Genomic DNA, 6,205 nt, shown 5'->3' on the forward strand with positions numbered 1-6,205 from the left:
GATCCAATAAACATGTGGTCGCATTCAGCCTCCCCAGGATCCTGTCCACATCCTCGGGAGCCACAGAGTCAAACTCCTCCCATATAATCATCTCAGGACCTGCTCTCTCCACCTCCCCCTGGGGCACCCAGTCGGAGTCCAACCCCTCCCGGATCCGAGCGACTTTATCATTCAGAGTGACTTTATCATTATGAGTGATCTTCAAGTGTGTATGAATCCAATTGCAAAGTGCTTCTGCCACATTATGCAGTATGTATGCTCAGCAACGTTGCTCTATAATTTGTATGAGCAAATTGATAAGCTTTATAAAGAACTAAGATAGCCAGTTTGATTTAGTACAGGGGTCTTCAAACTTGGCCCTTTTATGACTTGTAAACTTCAACTCCCAGAATTCCTCAGCCAGGCATGTTTGAAGACCCCTGGTTTAGTACTTAAGGCATCAATCTAGAAACTGGGAGACTGTGAATTTTAATCCTGCCTTGGACACGATGCCAGCTGGGTGATCTTAAGCCAATCACTTTTTTTCAGCCCTAGAAAAGAGGCAATGGCAAATCACTTCTTGTAAGAAAACTATAGGTACTTGCCCAGGCAGTCTCCAAGAATCAAATATGAATGGAAGAAAATATATCCATATCACGTACAATCTTAGCATAAACTAACAAAGGATAATCATTAACATTTCAGAAATAGTATAATTTTCTTTTTGTCTTCTACCTATTCACATTTCTCAGTATGTTGGGAATTGCAGATCACCATTTAGTGTATCTTTTTTTCAGTTAGCGCCCTTCTCAGATGCAAGAGCTTATCTCTTTCGTGACCATTGCTTTACAGTTTTAAACTTAATCATCATCAGTGCTTTGAATTGTGCTTAGGAACAAATTGGCAACTAGTGTGCTCCCAGCAGAACAGGCCAAATATAATCCAATGTAGATTATTTTCTGGAGCAACTGCATTATCCAAAGACCCTTAAAGTTAGCCTCTTCAATCCAGTATCTAATCTGCAGGCAAGATTATTGTTATCAGGCCTGATTCTCTGAGGGTACATGGAAGACATTCCTTATGGAAGAGCAGGATAAATATGGAATTTTAAAATCACACTGAACAGGAGTAGAAAGTCAAAGAAAGCACTGAAAATCTTAGAATTATTTTATGCTTAATCACATTAAAATGTTTTTAGCTCTCATTTGACATACGATAGGTCACATTTTCTTCCGCTCCCCTTTTAATGTAAATTATTTTATAAAAATAACCATTCCTTCTTCTCCATTAAACATATTTTAGTGACTTGTTTTTTAAACGCACGCACACTGTCATCTTGTAACCTAGCAATGTAATTAGAGCACTAGCTGACAAAATAAGCTCTGTGAATCATAGGGCATCCAGGATGATCATCTTGATTGCTTGCGTTGTGGTGTGAAAGCTGTCCTAAATATTTGCCTTGCCCAGATGTCCAGAGCAGGTTCTCAGAAATACAAATGATGTTTCAGCTAATTCACAGGGTGGTGGTTATAGGGAAGATAGGAGGAGGAAGGAACATAAGGTATGTTTGCTATCTTGAGTTATTTATTTAAAAAAAAAATAAAGGCAGGATATAAATAAATAGTTGATAGATAGATGACAGACAGATAATTGAAATTGTGTTCCCATCAAAAACAGAGGCAGGATCAGAGACTAAGTTCAGTAAAATATTTGCAAAGGTAATTTACATTCTGACTCTACCTTCTGTCCAGTATACCTGGGAACCCAGACACAATGGAGACACAATAACCCTATAGGCCACTTCCAATGCTGTCTTAATGCAATCATGATGAAGAAAGATTGATGGGGTCCTTCTATTAATTAAATAGTGTAAGTAAAGATATATGCCAAATGCATTGGCTCCTAGGATAAGCTTTTGCATTTGGCATATATCTTTACTTACACTATTTAATTAATAGAAGGACCCCGTCAATCTTTTTTCATCATGATTGCATTAAGACAGCATCGGGAGTGGCCTCTATGGTTATTGTGTCTCCTATACCAGTTATGTACATTGCTTCTCTTTTCTTTCTTCCATTTGCTTTCTGAACATAAGTAAATAATCAGACTGGGAGGGCCTTGTTTCACTTAAACAAGGGATCATGCTGTTCAGCCAGAGCAAACTTACCACGAAAATACATTTTATTTTTCATGATCAAGGAGAGCCTACATCTGAATCGATTTTAACTCCAGGGTCTGGGGTCTGGTCATTCATGGCTTTTTAAGGAGTTACCTAAAGGCAAAGCAAGGAGGTTTGTATCCCATGTCCTCTTCTCTCTTAACAGAGATCAGTCTCAAAAGGCTATACATTTCCAGGCATCAGGAAATGATTCCAAAAGCGAATGCTTTTCCCAAGCAACCCATTTGAGAATTCCTAAACATTCAGGAATGTTCTTGGAACAGACACTTCTCCCCCTGGAGCGTCTTCTCTCATCACCCACCAGCCTAGCAACTGACCAGTGAAGTTAGGAAAAGCAACGACAGATAGCTTCTAATTTCTCAGTAGAGCATCCGTTTCTACCAGAGATAGGATCAGCATCCTCTATAGGAAATTATGCCTGTTGCTTTTTCTGTGGTAGTCATAGACCACATTTTTCATAGAAATATGTTCTTGGCTTCTAATATGTACCTGTTGCATCTGGCATAGGCTTGTTGAATTTGTATGACACTTTGAACATTGCTATTTTAATGTTCATAATAATCAGCATTATTGTTTACCATTACCAACATCCAGAAAGAAAGTCTTCCTGACAAAAAAAAACATCCAGATGATTTACCTATTTGGTTTATTATCTCTTGATATACGCTACTATTTTAATTAAGAGTTAATAAACCAAACAGGTAAATCACCCAGGTGTTATGTGTCAGGAAGACTTTCCTGCTGGATACTGGTAATGGTAAACAATAATACTGATTATTAACAATGGAAAGGCTCTTGGTACATCAAAAGCATGCAATTCTGCTTTACACATTTCTGTAATCATAACTTACTAGGATCCAAACATGTTTTATAGAATTTATTTTGTTTGCATCTCAGGAAATAAGAGTGGGATTTTTTTGTGCCATTGCTATCGTTGTGGTAGCATGGTATGGTAGAAGCTACCTGACTAGTGTTGGCTGATATTTAAAGTAGTACATACTAAAATAGTTCAAGGCAGAATCTTGTTTGAATTCCCTTCCCCTCACCCTTATTATCTCCTTTTGGATTCCTATTTCATCTTATGGAGGGGGATAAGCTCCACATAGCATCTGTCTACGGTGTGTGTTAGCTGGTGGATTGAGGCCATAAGCACAGAGGTGCACACTTTTGCACAAACACACGTGTGGTTTACCCATCCATCCCATTATATCTATTCATGTAACACACAATCAAGGATCAATGGGATAAAATTTTTGTCTCTACACACTAGCAGTCAGAATTACTGATTTCCTCCAGCCAGTAGCAAACTGTCTTCATTGCCAGAATTGCATAACTTTAAGATCTGGGGCAGTGACCAGGTTGTGAAGGTTCATTTTAAATAAGGTTGGGGACCACAGGAATATCAAGGAATGCCGTTCTAAAGGACAGGCTCCACAACAGAGAAAGCCCATTTCCTGAGTCCCATCAGATGATACCACTCAATCAACGGGACCATATCAACTCTGCCAAATAGGATGGGCAGAAACTACTGAAAGTAAGTGCTCCCTCAAATAACAGCTCCTAGGCCAGGTAACCAGTGCCTTGAATTACACCTAGAAGACTACTGGTAGTCAATTTAGCTCACAAAGCAGAGATATTATATGGGCATACCACGGCACACCCATAGCTGCCCATGAAGCCACTTTTTGGATCAGCTGCAGCTTCCAAATGGACTACAAGGGCAGCCCCATGTAGAGAGCGTAGCCACAATAAAAATGTAAGGTGGCCAAAGGTGAGGAGGCCCATGTACCATGTGCAAAAGAGCTCAGGTTTCCACTTGCTGCTTGAGCAGGAGCCACAAGTTCAAGAAATCCCCCAAATTATGTACCAGGGCTGAAGGAAGAAGGTTGACCCCACTCAGGACTAAAGAGGGAAACCACTCCAGACTTGGGTGGTCCAGACATCCACAGCCACTACATCATGTCAGGGTTGAGCCTATTCTTCCCTAGCCAGACTCACAAAAAGATTCCAAGCACTTGAATAAGACCTTGACAGCATTACATTATTGTCCCAGGGCCAAAAGGTATAACTGGGTATCATCAGCATACTGATGAAATCAGACCTCAACTGAAAGCTGACCTCATCCAGCAACCTTGTATAGATGTTAAACAGGAAGGGTGAGAGTGTTGGTGATAGCCTTCTTCATAACTCACAGAACTGGCCTTCAGGATGTTGTTTTGTACTCCTAGTGTTTTCTGTTAGGTTGTGTTGAAAAGAACCACTCAGTGGAAACACACACAGACACACACACACATATACACCCACTGAGAAGGGCTCTTCTGGAGTTTAGAAGTGGGATGCTCTCAATATACTGTTAACATCCAGTTCTATTTTTTCTTTCCTCCAATTCCCTGAGCATTACCCAAGTCTGATAATGGATGAGGAAGGACAACAATGGATGAGCAACAGCAACAACAACAACAACAACAACAACAACAACAACAATAATAATAATAATAATAATAATAATAATAATAATAATAATAATAATAATAATAATAATAATAAAGTTGGAAGGGACCTTGAAGGTCATCAAGTCCAACCCCCTGCTCAGGCAGGTAACCCTATACCATTTCGGGCAAATGGCTGTCCAGTTTCTTCTTAAAAACTTCCAGTGTTGGAGCATTCACCACTTCTGGAGGCAGGTTGTTCCATTGGTTAATTGTTCTGACTGTCAGGAAATTTCTCCTTAGTTCTAGGTTGCTTCTCTCTTTGATTATTTTCCATCCATTGCTTCTTGTCCTGCCTTTAAGCGCTTTGGAGACTAGCTTGACTCCCTCTTCTTTGTGGCAGCCCCTGAGATATTGGAACACTGCTATCATGTTCCCCCTCGTCCTTCTCTTCATTAAACTATTACCCTATTCCAGCAACCGTTCCTTATATGTTTTAGCCTCCAGTCCCCTAATCTTGGTGCAATCATCTTTGTTGTTCCAAAGTTGCTTTTTCAAAAGGCAACTGGACCGTCTTTGCTTTTGCTTGAAGACATTCTGCTTCTCAGCCAAGAAGAATTTTCAGTCCTGAATGAAATTTATTCTTTCAGAACTGAAGAAGCTTCTTGGATGAAAAGCAAAATGTCTTCAAGCAAAAACAAAGATGGTCCAGTTGCCTTTTGAAAAAAAATCACCTTTGGGAGAACCATGACCTGGATGACTGAGAATCTTCATAGACAATCATCTTCGTTCTCAAAAGGAGATGGGCAGCATGTAAATTTAATAAATAAATAAATAAACAAACAAACTGTAAATTAAATCTAGACAATATTATGATCCCATTGGTAACTAGGATTAAGGAACTGAGGTTTATCCCATTTGGGACAGAAATATGTTCCATTGAATAAGCAGGCTTACTGTCTGGAAGTCCTGCCCAGCTGGAAACTATGGCAAGGCATCCTTTTACACAGTTGCATATAATGTGCCCGCTACAACCCTTCCTGAACCAATCAGATTTGGCAAAGGTTATTCACTTCTTAGTTATTTCCCATCTTGACTATGCCAGGTGCTCTATGACAATTGTTTGTAAGTTGGCAGTACAGGTAGTCCTTGACTTATGACCACAATTGAGCCCAAAATTTCTGTTGTTAAATGAGACGTTTGTTATGTGAGTTTTGGGCCATTTTATGACCTTTCATGCCTCAGTTGTTAAATGAATTACTGCAGCTGATAACTTAGTAACCCGGTTGTTAAGTGAATCTGCCTTCTCCATTTACTTTGCTTGTCAGAAGGTCACAAAAGCTGATCACATGACCTTGGGTCGCAGCAACAGTCATAAATATGAACCAGTTGCCAAGCATCTGAATTTTGATCACATGAACATGGGGATGCTGCAAAGGACATAACTGTGAAAAACGGTCCTAAGTCACTTTTTTCAGTGCCGTTGCAGCTTTGAACGGTCACTAAAGGAACTGTTGTAAATTGAGGACTACCTGTAATAAAAAAATGTAGCAGCCATGCTGCTAATAATTGCAAGATGTGTGGGTCATACAATGCCTGCTCTGACTATGTTTGCTGC

The sequence above is a fragment of the Protobothrops mucrosquamatus genome, unplaced genomic scaffold (assembly GCF_001527695.2).
Source record: "Protobothrops mucrosquamatus isolate PMUCROS unplaced genomic scaffold, P.Mucros_1.0 scaffold124, whole genome shotgun sequence".
Lineage (NCBI taxonomy): Eukaryota > Metazoa > Chordata > Lepidosauria > Squamata > Viperidae > Protobothrops > Protobothrops mucrosquamatus.